The following is a 17,462-nucleotide window of genomic DNA, read 5'->3' as shown; positions in this document are numbered from 1 at the left end:
CGAACAAGAAACTATGAACTTTGTTTCTGTGTCTGGGATATATGTCCACATTGTGTACATATCATCCTCAAAACATTGGCTGGTTGGCTTCACATTGCTTGCAGAGCTTGACAATCCTGTGGCAAAGACAGTGTTGACTGCATTTTGAGATTGAGGTTCGATTGCCACTGCAAGGTAAATACAGCGAGCCCCATAATGTTTGGGATAAAGACTTTATTTTTCTTGATTTACCTCCGTGCTCCACAATTTTAGATTTGTAATCAAACAATTAACATGTGGTTAAAATACAAATTCTCAGTTTCTATTTAAGGGTATTTTATACACTTTGATTTCACAGTGTAAAAATGACAGAACGTCGGTGATGCCCTGCCAGACAATAACATATGGTGCCTGAAATGGGGGGATGTGTAAAAATGCTGTAATTTCTACATGGTGAAATAAAGTGTATGAAAAAGCTCTTTAATAAAAGATGAAAATGTGCATATAACCACTTGGGAATTGTTTGATTACAAATCTAAAATTGGGGAGTACAGAGTACAGAAGATGTGTTCTACACAATTATTTGCCATTCAATTCCTTTTGTGTATCTGTTTTTATGTATTTATATAGTACGTTTCTCTGTCCCTGCAACATTCCATGTTTCTAAAATTGCAGCATTGTTAGCCTACACACCAGGATACATGGTATGTACATATGCATAAATTTACTATATTTTGTGAGTTCACATCCACAGCTAGGGATATTTCCTCACAGATAAAGACTTAATAAATAAAATAAATAAAAAAGCAATAATAAATATTTTAAGATTCCAGTAGGCATTAATTCTGTAGTAGACAAGGCTGCATATCAAATCACACATGGCATGGACAGAAGTTTTTACTTCACTCTCTCTGTAAATTTGTCTGTGTTGAGACCAAAAAGTCTGAGAATCCTCTGGTTCAAAGTAGGAAAACAAAGAATACCATAGCGATTGATTATGTGCTACGGCTTGGCCACAGCAGTGTCTCATCTGCCTTTCAGGTATTGATTTTTAGAACGACGCGGACGCCTTTTGAGAAAGGCAATCTCACAGTTTTTTTTACGACATCAAATGGAGAATAATCAGATGTAAATGTGTTGCTCGCTATGCAGAAATCACAGTCTGGAAGACAAATTAAGCCAGATCATTTGCATAGCATCAGATGAACTTTCCCTGAATGGCTATAGGAGAGAACGTCTGTCTCTCCACGGCACATTTTCCCCTCTTCCCTGAATCAATATTTTTCTGTTTTTCTAAATGATCTGTCCAAATTATTATTATTATTATTATTATTATTATTATTATTATTATTATTATTATTAGTCAAAGGTAGACCATGCATTTTGCATGACAGGAGATGGCAAATACAATTTTATGAATTTTAGAACAACCTTGATATTGAAGCTACAGTTACGAGCTGCTGTGTTTGAAATGTTTTAAAAAGTGTCAAGCTCACAGCCGCTGTAAAAGCATCAGCACCAAGCGTTTGATAAAAAAGCTTTATGCCTCAAATGAAACTGTCTGGCAGATTTTTTCTTTCTCGTGGGCTCCGTGGTAAATGCAATTTGACCTGTACCTTAAAATATTCCCCTGGAAACAGGAAACAGAGGAAGAGCAATGCGTCTCTTTTCTCCAGGGGCCTCCTCTAGGCACAGTTCACATCAAAGACCAAACGGCAGGTCTTAGCGGAAAATGCGGTGTGATGCAAACATCAACTGCACCTTCTCCAGTTACTGTTGAACCAAAACAAGGTTACAAAGAACATTCTCAAGAACGTATTTCAGTCAGGACGACTCACGTATTCAGATTAAATATATTAATGAATGTGCAATGTAATTATTTTGGTTCGGTGCCGAATGGATCTGCTTTTGGTACATTTGTGCACAGACCAGTGTGTACAAACCTATTGAACATGGAGCATGACACATCTCCCCTAATAAACAGGGAAATATAAAAAAAAAACCTGCCAGTACTTAGAAGAACCAAATAACAGGTGGAGGCTGTGGTGCTGAAGGGTGAACACAATTCTGTGAGCAGCACAAGCAATGAGCAGCACTGGAGAGGTCAGACTGTCAGTTTTAAAAAGGTGCTCCATTAGTGGTGTGTGCATGTGATTTGGTTGAGTATGAGAATATGTAGTGATGTGTGTACGTGATTGGTTGAGTATGAGAATATGTAGTGGTGTATGCATGTGATTTGGTTGAGTATGAGAATATGTAGTGATGTGTGTACGTGATTGGTTGAGTATGAGAATATGTAGTGGTGTATGCATGTGATTGGTTGAGTATGAGAATATGTAGTGATGTGTGTATCTGATTGGTTGAGCATGAGAATATGCAATGATGTGTGTATGTGATTGGTTGAGTATAAAAATATGTAGTGATGTGTATGTGATTGGTTGAGTATGAGAATATGTAGTGATGTGTGTATGTGATTGGTTGAGTATGAGAACATGTAGCTGCGGAGGCCAACCAATGATCAACTGCAGCAGGTTTCCTTTCCTGAACTTGCTAGGCACATTTAATGCATGACACTGATTGAATATGAATATGCCAGGTAATCTTTTTAATTTTTTGCAGGGTTTTGGGTTGGGGCTGAATGGTTGGGACTGCTTTAGGTACGTCTGTGCATGCACTAACCTATCAAACAGGGGAACATGATACATCTCTTCTACTAAATGGGAGAAATACAAAAACCCTCAAACAGCAGATCATCCAAGACCAAACTGTAAAACTATGTGTATAGCAGAGCACCTGCTGTTTCCTGAAAGATCAGGGGATCATACAAATATCCCTCCAGCAAAGAGATGAAACACAAGCTGTGATGCTAGATCAGACATTGGCCATACTAACATTATGTGATAGTGATAGAAAACTGTGCACAGCAAAGCACCTGCTGTTACCTGATCAGGAAGTCCAAATCAATAGCTCAATTAACTACTGTAGAAGTAACCTGGTGGCACCAGGATTAGAAAAGGACATGCTACTTTTAAAAGGAGTCAGTGCCCAAAAACGACCTTAAAGTTATTTGTGCATTTTTAAATTGTTATTATTAATGATCCATTATCTATACCTGCTTATCCTGGTCAGGGTCACGGGGGGTGCTGGAGTCTATCCCAGCGTGCATTAGGAGAGAGGCAGGAATACACCCTGGACAGTTGCCAATTGCATACTGTGGGCAGTTATTATTTATTTATTTATTTATTTATTTATTTTTTGCTAAATGGCTATGGGAACTGCCATGGTAGCTGCACCGACCCTGAAGGAGTGTGCAGTTGTAGTGGTTATGAGGCAGCTCTAAGCATTGGGAATGAAGACAGTGAAGACTTTAGCATATAACCAGGGGCTCAACATGCATTGCTGGCATCAGTCATGAACACAGGCTCATGAGGAACTGCATAGCGAAGATGAAATTGAATACCTGCAATAATGCCTTTGAAAAAGAGAACGGAATTTTACGAGACTGAAAGCAGTTAACTATATCTGAAAGTGCATACAATGAAAATGTTAACCAGGAGAGGTGAAACAGAAAGGCAGCAGAGAAATATGAAATAAGCCCCATTCTGAGTCAAGGGGCTTTAATGTTGATTTCACCCTGACCTCATGCATTTAGCAGACAAATGAGTTGACAGAGAAAGGTTTAATATAGAATGATCTCACTCTGCATGACATTATATTTATTTGCCAGACGCTTTTATCCGAAGCAACGTACAATAAGTGCATACAAAAGGTCATTGGAACAACTACAAATCGCAGGTCTGATAAGGTACAATACTCATAGTCAAGCATAGGCTAGGTCAGAAAGTTATGGTAGGTTGAACTAGGAGGCATGACAACGAGCTACAACATCAAGATAACAATACAAGTGCAATATAAGTGTTGGTTCGAGATACAAGTGTAACATGAAAGTGCTACAGGAACAAATTGCAAGGATTCAAATGATAAGAGTGATTCTAGATTGGGAATGCCCTGCAGAGTAGTAATATGTATGTGATTGTTGAGTGTATGTGATTGGTTGAGTATGAAAACTGTAGTTGCTGAGGCTGACCAATACCAGCGGAGGAGAATATGATTGCATATATTTAGGTTGCCAGCTAAGAAAAATTTCTGAGGAGTATTGATATAGATACAGCAGTTGGGGCATGCTGTATTGTTTGCGGACAAAAAAAATTCCGTCTGCAGCAACTGGGAACTGTAGGCTCTGCGCACATATCGCTCAGCTGGCAAACGTGCTGAGCTGTACTTTTTCGTTACAGAACTGCCTTCAAGGGTCAATGAACCAATCCTGATGAAAGGAGAGGCCTTTTTGGCACCAATTACCCATGCTCTGTCAAAATAACTCTCGCTACTGATGGCTTAATTACAAGGGTTTCACATTCAAACCAATAATGACAGATGACCTTGGGCCACCTCCCCCCTCTCATTATTCTAATGATTCCTGGCTCGGAATGGAAGACAGATCACTTGTTGATTTATACGGCCCGGTCGCGGAGGCGCTGCGCCGAGGTAAGTCCACACGGATTCTGATGATGCGGACAAATGAAGGCAGCAGGAATCAGGCCGCGGAAGCCAGTCGCGCACCAGCGGGCTTGATTGCGCGCCGTTTAATGTTGTCCTACAGACATTCTGCCTAATCCAATTTATGAGCCACCACAAAATAATTACATTCAGCTGATGGGAGGCGGCTCTGCGCGCATCTCACATCCGCAGCACTGCATGATGGGAGGATTCGGATGCTTGGTGCGTCCGTGCGCCGAGCTGTGACAGGAGAAGCAATGCAGCAGCGTCTTATTTGTTGCTGTTTTTATTAAGGAATCCGCAGAGCTTGGTGGATTATGCCCTCATTAAAAAGATAAACAAACATAAACAAATATTCTGTTTTCGTGACAGAATATGCGAGAGCATAAACTTTATGGCGGGGGAAAACATAAGCTGCTTTGTTCAGTGAAATGAAAATGAACCTGTTTTGACATTAGGCAGTTCTTTTATTTTCTCTCATAAATGAAAATGTATAAGCTTAATGTGAGATCATTGAAAGACGCTGTTATGGTGCTACAGGTTTTGTTTACAAAAACCTCACTAACTAAAATCACAATCCATGAAACATGGTGGGAATTATATTATCATGTATCGTGCTACATAACAACGCTCCTACTCTTTCTCCGATCATCCATGATTCAGTTGTGCACAGCAAAGGAATTTCAGAAGATTTAATCAGATTTATAATTTTCTTCTCAGTAATCAGATTTGTTACATTTTTTCTCAGTCTCCATTGTAGTACCAAGGCAGAAAAAACACCGGTGAAGCTTGTAGTTAGATGGTTTCAGCTGAAGCTCCAATGTAATCTACACATACTGTATTAGTGAGGTGGGGTTGGGCTGAACTGGAGGTTATTCTGTTATTTTCACATTTGCAGCATCTCGAGTTGTGGCCTGAATCCCTCTTCTGGTAACAGTGGGTGTACACTCTTCCGGCACGGCTACACACAGAATCACTGTCCTTGATCAAAAGTGGGCGTGGACCCAGGTGTAGATTTGGGATGCTGACCTGTATAGAGCAAAAAGCCACACAGGGGGGCGCGATGTAAAAGCGATCACCCCAGAGTCCTACCTCTCCATTGTTCTCTGACAAAAAGTTTACAGAAGACAGATGGTAGTTGCCGAGGGCAGCTCAGAGCCCTGTAAGGATTTCTACCTCAGCAGGGACTACAGTGTTATTGATGCCTCTGCTTAGCCAAAAACAATGAAATGCGCCTATCAAGACAGCGGTCATTGCGCAGGGGATCTACAAAGCACACAGAATTACATGGGCCTTGATGCTGCTTTCTGTAGCACCGACACTACGAAACCCACAGAGGCAGGTATCGTCCGGTAAAGTACGGGGTCTGCTGGAGCTGATTCTGCACTTTCCAGCGTGAATCATAATGCAGAACAGATGGCCTGTCATTTAAAAGGTCTCAGCCTTGGCTCTTTTCAATGCAAACATTAGGGCTGCAGAGATAAGTGGGAAGCAGGGAATGATTTTAATGGGACCACCGCAGTTTGAAATCATCATCAACTTTTGCCTGACCTTGTAGCACCCTCGCATCGCAAGCAATGTTGAAATCTCCCCTACTTTATTTCTTTTTCTTTCAATCATTTTCTGAAACTAAAAGCAAAAAAAAAAAATCAATGAAAATTTATAAAGTAAAAAATGCAGTAATACTTGAAATTTTTAAATAATACTCAAGGTTAAGGACTGATTAGATTTGAGCCCTCGCGTTATGTTGCAGTACGTGTTTGACAGACACACTATAAAATAAGAAAAAAAAAGTAAAGCGTGTTATAAAATTCACAAATACGCTGCAGTACCGAACACCATTCCCTGGTGGGATATGGTCGCCTGTCTGAGAAGAAAAGGCAGATGGAAGCCGCCTCAGCTGACTTCTCAGTTCTGGGTAATGTTCCCTGGTTGCTAGGGCCTTCAGTCTGGTCAGCTGTTTTAGGAAGCCAATTTGAGTTATTGATTTGCCAGTCACCAGCCCACGCCATTCCACTGCAGTTTAATGAAACAATTAGGAAGCTGCCGGACAGGCATAGATTAAATGTTGCACAGTGGCTGATACACAGGCCGAGCTGAAGGGAGGCACGTTGCACTGTGAAATTCAGACCGCAGTGGTGGAGCTAGCTGTGTTGCACAGCTTTCTGAATTATGTTGCTATCATAATGGCTAATTCAAGGGTAGGTTTGCTATGCTACATTTCTTTGTCTATGGGCTGAATTAAATCATTTTTTTCCTCAGCACATTTACAAACAAATCCAAGTGTTGGGTCCTTGGAAAGAGCGGAAGGTTCTTATTTTGTGTAGGGGTGGAGTCAATGCAGGGTTTCATTATTCAAAAATAAACCACATAATGTCGGGATATTCATTTTAAAGAATTACAAAATAGACATACAAAATAGAAGCTGTTGTGTTGTATTTGTTTAACTTTTCCAGACCTAACTAAAGCGCATTGGATGTTTGGCCCTCCACTCTGTATGCTGCTACATAGAATGACAGAAAATATTTTTCAGATTTTCTTTTTCCAATTTTCTTATGCTTGCAAACATTTCTTATGCATGCATGTCTAGTTTTCTGTGTTGCAGGTATTTCACATTTCTGCATATTTTCACATTATTAAACTTTCCATGCATTCTGGGAATATTTGTGTTACTTTTTTCTTTTCCAGAATTTTTCGGCTATTCCCTCCGGTGGGGGCAGGTTGCAGTGTCTAATAAAAGGAGAGAAACACAACAATTTTTAGTTCATTATTTTAAGAAGCCTTAAATGTGATGCTAAGACAAATAAATTCTGGCACAAGCAATCCCCTGCTTCAAAAACAAACTTGCAAATGTGAGATGCCGAGGACAAGCTCATGCCAAAATGTATCCTTCGGTGTATTTGCAGCTATATTTACATCTTACAATCCACAATGTGTCGAATCGAAGAAAACAAAAAGCATACTGGGTACTCAGGAACTTCTGCCAGTACTGCAAACAGTAGTGAAATTCAGATCTGTGAACAGTTAGGTTGCCAGAGGATTGCTAAAACAGATTATTTATGCACTGTAAGAACTGCCTCACTCTCTGTTTGCTTTGATCAGATTCTTTTTCTGCTAAGATGTACTGCGACATTGTGTCACTGCACACAGATCACTTGTCTGTAATTGTTTTCATGATGGTCCTGTAGATTTTTTTCCACCGTTTTGATAACCGACAAGCATCACAACGACGCAATAAAATTAGTGTTTACAAAACAGTCTGAAGATCCAAGTGCCTTCGGTTTGTGTGGACTGTGTCTTCTATTCCATTGTAGGAGGACGAGTGCAGCAATTTGTCTTTTTTCATGCCCCACTCATCATTACTGACATCATGTTTATGCTGAGAGTATCAGTATTTGAGTATCGCATTAATAGTCTTGACTCCTGAATAAATGTATGCATAGGCATTAGCCTGCACATTTCCTTAGACCATCACCTACATACAGGGCGCCTTAAATTTTTACACGTTGCTGATGAAGCAGCTTACAAGTACTTACAAGTACCAGTACTTTACTAAAAGATAAAACATCAGAGCTGCAGCCCAGGTGTCAAACGTTCGACCAGATTGTAATGAGTCCGTTTCTTTCTTGTGCCACTGCTGCACTCCTCCAAGGCGCTCAAATGATTTTGTGGTTTTGCGGTCGGCTGACATCTCATACCTAATCTCATATTGTTTTTTTTTTCTTTTCTTTCTTCTTTTTATGCCGTTGCTGTTGCTGTTGTTGTTGTTGCGTCTCGTTTCTTCCCCCACTTGAATTTGCCATCTAAAACCCAAGCTCATTTCCGACTGAAGAATGAAAAAGATCAAATCAAATGAGGGGAGACGTCAGCGTGGTGGAGCGACCCTGAGGGACCGAGTGAAGCGGTGTGAGTCTCGGAGGCTGCCGCACATAAAAAGACTCGGCTGCATAACATTACCACTCCTCCCCGGCCTGGCTGCAAAAAAAAAGGAAAAACACAATTGTCATTCAAAAAGGGAAGAAGCTTTGCTTTTCATACATGACAGAGCCTGCTATCAAATAGAAACTACTTTAACCGCTGTGCTTCTGGGTTCAGTATTTCTGAAAACATAGCCACTGAAAAGCCGCAGCTTGTCTTTTGGCAAATTTCTTTTTCCTGGGAAGGGGAGTTCTGTGAGACTTGACGTTTTAGGGCCAATGGAATGATTGCAGTGGCCTACTGGTGGGGGGGAGAGGGTTCATGACAGTATTCTTGCTCAGAATTTCAATGTATGTACAGTATGTTGTAGAGGCTTTTACAGTGATGGCTATAGCATTTTGCTGCAATTTATAATGCAGTCCTATGTGTGGTACAAACAACCTTGACTTTTTAGGACGAAAATTTCATTTCCATCATGGAACTCATGTTGTTTGCATTCTAGTGTTATTTGCTGTGCATGTTACCTAGGTGCGTTAAGGGTGGTCGACAAAGACAGAAAAAGGGCGGAATTTGAAGCATGTCTTGCAAATAAATATGATTAATTAATAAAATATGATTTGTTCCTCAAAACAAAAGAGATGGCTGCTGAGCTGAGAATTGAGGAGGCAGAAAACTTCCCCATAAACTCTTGAAAAATCATAAAAAATTTTGTTTCCAGTCATTTTTCTTGAGTAACAATGCAGCAAGTCACAAAAGTCTCAATATGATCATATACAACCAGTTAGGCAATTGGGTTAGTAAAGAAATAAAAAAATTTTTATTTGCATCGCCGAATTTCAATCAACGTTATTCGAAATTGTGGATACGTGTACTCTTCGTTTTCCACATTCACGCTCGGAGAATACTTGTGGCAAAGATTTGCAACATGCAGATTTTGTCACTTAAGTGCAGGTTTTGTTGGCCTTTATTGCAGGTTGTGCTGAAAGCAAACACAGTGATTAACAGAGTGGTGTATCTTTCCTCGATAAGTGTTCTTGTGAATAAAACAGATTTTTCTAAATTGAATTTATTATTTAATCTTCCCAACATGACATGAAGAAATAAGTTGTGATAACACCTGCCAATGGATTGGTCCAATCATTGCCAAACTTGTTAATCAAGGAAAGTGATTGAAAGCAGGTCAAGATCAAAAATCAGTTTAAGGGGAAGCATTCTGCCACCACTGAAAAAAAAATGCACAAGGTACCTACAGTTTACCGACTACACTCATACATGAGAAACAGGCCAGTCATCAGATGAGTGATAACTCCCCTGTAGTATTGTGTGGCCTTCAGTGTAAAAGTGATATAACTTTCATATACACTTGAGAAAACGTGTTTTTGCCAATAGGACCAATGGATCTTAATTTTACAAGGGCAAACAATGGCCGAAAAATATTGATAGCTCAGCTTTACCAGCTCCAATGAGGTGAGATACTGAACCTGAAATATAAAACAGTGCTGAAGTTATTACTCAGTTTTTGCTTGGCTTTTTAAAAATTTCATATTTCACCTAGGCCAGGATGGTGGCGTACTGTGATTGGTTCTGACACTGTGGTGACGAGCGATAATCACGCCTCCGTTCATCTGTTTCCCTTCGTATTGTGTCCTATTCAAGGTTTCACAGGCCATTACGGAGCGGGACAGAATGGGTTGCTGAGTAATTAGATTCTCACGAGATCCGTCACATCTCGTCCGCACTTCTGTCTGAGTTAACAGAATTCCGTTTAAGGAGGTTAGAGCAGAATCAAGATTTAAAAGTGAAAAGGCGTGCCCTACGTCTTGATCTGTGTTATTTAGATTGGGATCAAGACCGTGGCTCTATCAAAGCCGCAGCCGACTTGAACCATTTAACACCCAATTAGGCTTTAAATGCAGACCAGCATCCCACATGAACGAGAATAACTAAAGTCTGGACGAGGCCTGTGTTTAAGCTGTTCAGAGCCCAGTGGCTTGCTTTGTCTTGTCAGACAGAGGCCTTTCTGCATCATTCTGGACAATTGTCCTTTGCTAACCCATTTGACGCACAATAAATTGTGTTAATTCAACTTGAATAGAGTTTAAATGGGGGAACCCAAAAGGGAGAAAGTGTGCTCTTATTTTGGTGCATAAAAAATGAGCAAAGAACAATTTGGGGTGCAATGTTTTGAGTATTGTTACTCTGTACCTAAGTATGAATACTTCTTAGTTCAGTGGTCACTCACTTGAAACAGGTATGGTTGTACAAGAAGATAAAAATATTTCACCCAAAGGGGAAAAGGCCTGAATGAAGGCATTATTTTGAATGTAGTGGGAACAACTTCTTTTTAAGTTTCTGGAGTTATTTTAATTATTTCATGTCATCAGGGACTGTGTCAATCTGTGTTACCATTATGTTCATACTCTTGAGCTATGCATATTAAATTAAGATTGGTTTTATTGAACTGCTTATTGCAGGGGTGGTGTGGCACACTTCAAAAACATGACGTTAGGAAATGGTGTCTCTAAGATTTATTTTTGTTGCCACATTTATATGGAGGGGCCAATCACTGTTTTCTGTAGTGTATTACAATGAGTGTTCTGTTACACTGATCAGCGTCATATCTGCCTTCTTAGCATTGGAAAGTTCTGTCTTGGCATTACTGAAGCTCAAAGTGTTTGGGTGGATTCACTTGCTCATTGTGAATATGGTATACATGAAGTGGTGTGGCCAACAAATAGAACATTTAACAGCATTGTGTACAACAGTCTGTGGTATCACTAATACACAGCCTATGGTATCACTAATACACAGCCTATAGTAGCACTAATAGACAGCCTGTGGTAGCACTAATGAACAGTCTATGGTAGCATAGTCTATTGGTGAACACCTGAACGATTATCGTTATCCAAGACATGCACGGCTGTAGTTTGGACCCTCCACCCCTACCCCAATCCCATTATTGTCTTTATTTCACACTACACAATGATGGTCTTTGATTACTGCAGTGGAAGATATCAATGAAGTGTAACAAACATACACTCGCACGTGTACACACACGCACGGAGAAGAGATCATTTAGACCTGTTTCAATTGCAAACTCCCTTTGAGGCAATCATGATGATGGTCTGCGTACTAATCAATAAGGAGCCGGAGTCATTAAGAGAATGGCGGGGCCTGAATACTAATGAAAATCAGTCAGATGTGCAGAAGGCAGTCCACACTAGCCAAGTGATCATTAACGTGAGAAGCTCTGGACTAAAGGTGCCTCTCTTACGATGGGCTTGATCTGGGCCTTGAGCGTAGTTACTGTACATTCATCAGTATTTTTAAATGCAAGATTCGTATGAAGGAATCGTCAAAGAAGCCCCCATAATCTCTGTAGAAAAAGGCTGAGTACTGTTGTGTTTGCAAAGGAAGGGTATAGAGGATTTTAACTTTCCGTCCTTGCATTTAATTTTACAATTTCTTGAGTATAGATTATAATCTGTGTTGCTTTTTTTCACGAGTGCAAATACTTTTGGATTGTACAGTATACGGTACAGTATGTGTACTGTACCATATGAACACTAGAGATCTGACAAACAATGGTATTGCAAATCAGAATGCCCTCATGGACAAATAAAACCAAAAATACTGTAGATCACCTTTAAAATGTTCGGTTTCCTGCAGAGGTGTTCCATGAGTACAGGAAGCTCTTGAAAACGTCAACTTAATGTACAATCAGCATCAATACCATGACTCATCTGTTTCTTGAGATTTATCATAGCTTACAGTATGAAATTGTCTAAATGTCATCTTGAATTATGAGCTACGCATAGGTCAAAATCTGGGGATGATTTAGCATATTATTCGAGATTGTGCGCCTATTCTGCAAAAACACTGGCTCTTTGTTCAGCCAAAATAAAGAATATAATTCTTGTGCTGTGTGGGTTCCTTTATAATCCTGGCAGTAAAGTTGCTTTTGTAAATGAATTAATCATGTTTTAAATGGGAAACATTTTTAAATGCATTACAGAACTTTAATAGTGTTTGTAAGCAGCCACTATTATACTATAATCCAAATCACTATTTTCTACCATTTATAGTTGCTTGTCTTGGATGTTTAGGTTGAAAAATGTCTACCCATGTCAAAAGACAAAAAAGAACATGATTGCATAGGTAATGTATGCAGAACAGATGCTGCCCCTATAATTTGCCTTCTGCCAGTGACAGGCAGTATAATAGAAATACTTTTTAAACTTTATGCTGATAGCATGAGAAATTACTTGCATATTATTATACTTTGCCATTGAAAAAAAAAAAGTGAAGTCCTTCATTTTCCAAATATGACAGTTTGAAATTTTTGTTCTATTTGCATTATTTTAGGGTGACTGGATGTGCGGGTATTGTGAAAGCTACTTTGACAAGTTGAAATAAAAACTATTCCTGAAAAAAGGGCTTAAACCTGGCATGAGCCAAGACTAGGCGACCATATTTTAGTGAATCTGAATGAGCCAAGTGTTTTCTGACAGCTCTCTATGGGTGATGCTTACTGCACAACTCTGACTGAGTAAGGCTGAGTGAGCTAAACCAGGAAAAGCTGTGCTGTGTTCCCATAGCCATTTGAGTGTAGAACATGTTAAAGGCACGTGGAATCAAACTTATGCAACTGTGCAAAAAGAAATGCATCATGTGTGGAGGGCTGTATAATTTTATTTAAAATCATACACACAGGACCTTGTCTGGAGATCCTATAAGCACCAAAGTACACTAAGAAAAATGTGTTATACAATTAGAGAATATGAGAATTGAACCCTAAATGTCCAATAAGCATGCATGCTAAAATGCACTGCCCCTAATTATGGGTAAGTATTGAATTTTTAATGCAAAATTCCAATCATATAGGAACATTATATTGTGTGGTTGTATTTGCGTGAAGGTGAGATTTAAAGTAGGGCAGTTGATAATCTTGTGGCACAATTAATCATGAAGCTAACATCAGCATTTTACTTTGGCCGTTTGCATGTAAGGCAGTGGCTTTTTGGTCAGAAAACAACAATTTATCCTTTAATTTGTCAATATGATTGCATAGCAGGCTATTAAAATTGGAGAGCTTTTTGTGTTTTATTCGTCCTGACTACTTTTGTAGGGGGGGGGGGGTGGGAGGGTGGAGCATTTAAAACAAGAACTAAAGAGCAAAAACAGGTACAGTGGCAGGACAGTTTCTTATCAGAAATAAGTGGAAGGGGAGTGTTTGAGGTGTCGTCCTGCCCCAAGACCTCTGCTATTAAAGCTCCAATTCACAAGCTAAAGACCACACAATCAATTGAATGCAAGCAAGGATGATTATTGAGCATGTATTCATGATTGAAAGCAATAAATATGGATGATTAGTCTGTGTTGTGGGAAAGACTTCAGCAAAGGACTCCCATAGCTCCCGGGCTTGGTGAATCCCCACTTTTCCCAAGGAAAGAGCGCTGACTGTGCTACTCAACGATCTTGGTGAACTGAACTGATGTAGAGATGATGAGCTCAAGATGACCGGCGACCCATTCGTTTGATCATGTGATCTGAGTTACCTGGACAGAAAGCGGTAGTTGCAGCTCCAATGAGAAAGAGTAACCAGAAAATAAGTTTGGAGAGATGTTGGATATGGACAGAACTTAGTGGAGATGAGAGAGAAACCAAAACCAGGTTGTGACATGGCCAAACTCTTATGAATAAAAGTTCAAAGGCAAAGAACTTTGAGGCTGTCTAACTTGTTTGTGGTTTACTTGAGGTTCATATGGACTTAGGTAAATGTTGAGGCTGAAGCAAAATTGGGTGTGGATTCGCTGCTTTGGTTGGCTTTGCTATGTTTTAGTAAAGGCACTGATCTGGGGTGATGATCAGAGATGCAAGGATCACGAGAGGGGCTGGATTTGCCAAACCTGGAAGTGAATTTCTAGCATCGTAAGAAACCGAAAAAGGCTAGAAAGGAATATGGATCCCAGCGTGTATGCAACGTGAGGAGACGAGTTAATAAAATGTCTTTAATATCCAATTTTCATCTCATAAAGCATCTCAAAATCCCCTTATTAGCAGAAAGGAATTGTTTTGTATTAGATATTATATTGTTTAAAATTATTTTGGTCTTTTTCTGTTATTGTGATTTGCTTATATGAATTTTTGGAGATTGAAGAAACTGTTCTTGTAGATTTTCTGAATTTCTACAGTAATCGCTCATGGCCATGCCATTGTGATAAAACTTTTATAAATAAAAGGTTTGCAAAGGACTCTTCCAGTGCCTTCCAGTAAAGTGTTATCAAGGCTGAGGCAACTTCACCGTAGCATTGCAAACCACATACTGAACAATAAAAATTGTAGTGAAAAAGAAAAAAACAGTCAAATGATATGTGAAGCACACAATACACTGTGGCCATGCTGATATGTGAAGCACACAATACAGTGTGGCCATGCTGATATGTGAAGCACACAATACAGTGTGGCCATGCTGATATGTGAAGCACACAATACAGTGTGGCCATGCTTCTAGAGAAAGGTGTTTTTCTGTAAAAACTTTCAATATTTCAATATCTGCAATACAGGAATATAAAATTTAAAGGGCTGGCATCATGCCTCTGAATATTTAAATAAACAAATGAATGAATAGATTAATGCATACATAAAATACCTGAGAAAGACCTGTAAATCTGTTAATTTAATGTACAGAAAAAGCACAGTGACCAAGCACTATAAGTTATCATACAGTACATACTGTCCAGCCTTATTGAAGCAGAGCAGACAGCAGCTAGAGGGTTGTCAGCGAGTAACATTTCCCAGCTGTGATTTAATATAAACAGTCCCTTGGTGTATTTTAGGATGGTATGATACCAGAGAAAATGCACAGTCTAATGTGCAATGCTGTTCTCATGAGAGAGAAAACAGCGGTATGCTGTATGTTATAAAGCAGAGCAGTGGAAGGGTTGCTGTTTGTATTTTGAGTAACTCAAAGGCAGTAAAAAAAAAAATCATAAAATCAGTGTCTAAAATGATAATTAAACTAAAAAATAAAAATCCCTTGGCCTGATAATTGGTTTCTATTATCATTGACTTGACAGGAGAAAAAAAAATTCATAGTTTGCGTAATTATTGTTTTTATTTTTAAAAATAAATAACTTTATTTAGTTAACTTTATTTTATTAAGTACTTTAGAGTGCTTGAATTATGCTTATTTTGCCAATCATTCAAAAAACCTCATATTTTATTGAAATGTTGCTCTTAGAAACCGATCCTGGAGCTCTTTGTGATTTCTGAGCTCACCAGGGCTCTCTTTCTTCTTAATGATGTTCCAAACAGTTGGTTTTGGTTAGCCTAAGGCTTGGTCTATGTCTCTGTTTTCTTCCTAATTTGTCAGCCTCATAATGGCTTTCTTGACTTTCATTGGTGCAACTCTAGTCCTCATGCTGACAAATGCCAATAACAAACTCCAAAGGCAATCAAAAGGCTAGAATCAAAACTATATACTGAAATCTCTCTTATACCTTTCACTAAGGAAGCAATCGAAGACACCTGACATCTGACAATCAAAAACATCTGTGAAGCCATTTGTCCCAAACATTAGGAAAGCCTGAAACAGAGAGACTGTTTATAAGAAATGCTTTCATCTCTACATGGTGAAGCCTAAATGTACAAAAATACCCTTAAATAAACACTTCAATCACATGTGATTGTTTGGTTACAAGTCAAAAATTGTGGAGTACAGAGCCAAATCACTAAAATCACTTTGTCCCAAACATTATGGTGCTCATTGTACATATACAGTACCATGAAAAAGTATTTGCCCCCTTCCTCTATTATTGCACATTTGTCACACTGAGCAGATCTTTAGACAAAATGTAATATTAGACAAAGGGCTGCTGAGTGAACACATTTTTAATATTATTATTTCATTTATTTAATGAAAAAAGTTATCAAACACTCATATCACCCACATGAAAAAGTAATTTCCCCCTCAGTTGCTCTATCAACCAATTATCCAAATTTAATTAGATTCACCCGGAACTGGTAAAAAGCAAATACAGCATTTCACAGTAAGAGCATCATACCAACAGTGAAACATGGTGGTGGTAGCATGATGGTCTGAGGATGCTTTGATACCTTAGGACCTGGACAACTTACCACTATTGGTGGTCTTTCCAAATCATGTCCAATCAATTGAATTTACCACAGGTGGACTCCAATCAAGTTCAAGAAACATCTCAAGTATAATCAATGAAAACAGGTTGCACCTGAGCTCAATTTTGAGTGTCATAGCAAAGGGTCTGCACACTTATGTAAATGTGATATTTCAGTTTTTTATGTTTAATAAATTTGCAAAAATTTCAATTTTCTAATTGTTTTTTATTTATATATATACATACATATATTCCAGCCTAATTTCAATGTGTGTACTAGCACTGAATATAGCTTCAAATCCCATATTATAATTGACAGAATGACACCATTGTATTACATTCCAAAGCAGAAGGTAATTATCAAATGCTTGGTAAAGCTTGATCTCTGCCCTAAGGTAAATTGATTATGATGGAGAACACCAAGAAAAAAATCAGTCTATACACTGTATAATTTTGTGAAGATGCTGAGATATGCTACTTAGTTAGGTTTATTGCCATTTCTATATTTAAAAGTCAATTTATTAAATCCGTAATTTAAATTGAAGTAATTATCCACCTCTTTAAATGTATTCAGTTGCAGGAATAATTTCATTACGGATACAGTTAATTAGGACCCTATTATGGCACTAATAAAAATGCCAGGGTGATAGTTCTTAAAGCCTTCACTCAAAAGAAAGAGTATTTGACTATGCTAAAATAATTAGTTCCCCAGGACCCTTCTTAGAGTAGTGTGACTCCCTGCCTTGTCCACACATTAATGTTCCTTGATGAGAAAATGGAGGACGGAATGACGCAGACTACGGTTAACATTCTAGGTAAAGTAATAACCCTTTGATTGCAGTAGCTGAAGGCTGTTCTTTCATGGATTCCAAT

General features: G+C 38.8%; 1 protein-coding gene across 1 annotated transcript in view; it reads left to right on the top strand.

Annotated features, from left to right (window-relative positions):
• Positions 1-17,462, top strand: part of LOC135257072 (zinc finger protein 804B) — a 141,574-nt gene that overhangs the window by 84,510 nt on the left and 39,602 nt on the right. The window lies entirely within an intron of this gene.

The sequence above is a fragment of the Anguilla rostrata genome, chromosome 1 (assembly GCF_018555375.3).
Source record: "Anguilla rostrata isolate EN2019 chromosome 1, ASM1855537v3, whole genome shotgun sequence".
In the NCBI taxonomy this organism is placed as follows: Eukaryota; Metazoa; Chordata; class Actinopteri; order Anguilliformes; family Anguillidae; genus Anguilla; species Anguilla rostrata.
The sequence above is the reverse complement of the archived record's forward strand: the minus strand, read 5'-3'. Positions and strand labels throughout refer to the sequence as shown.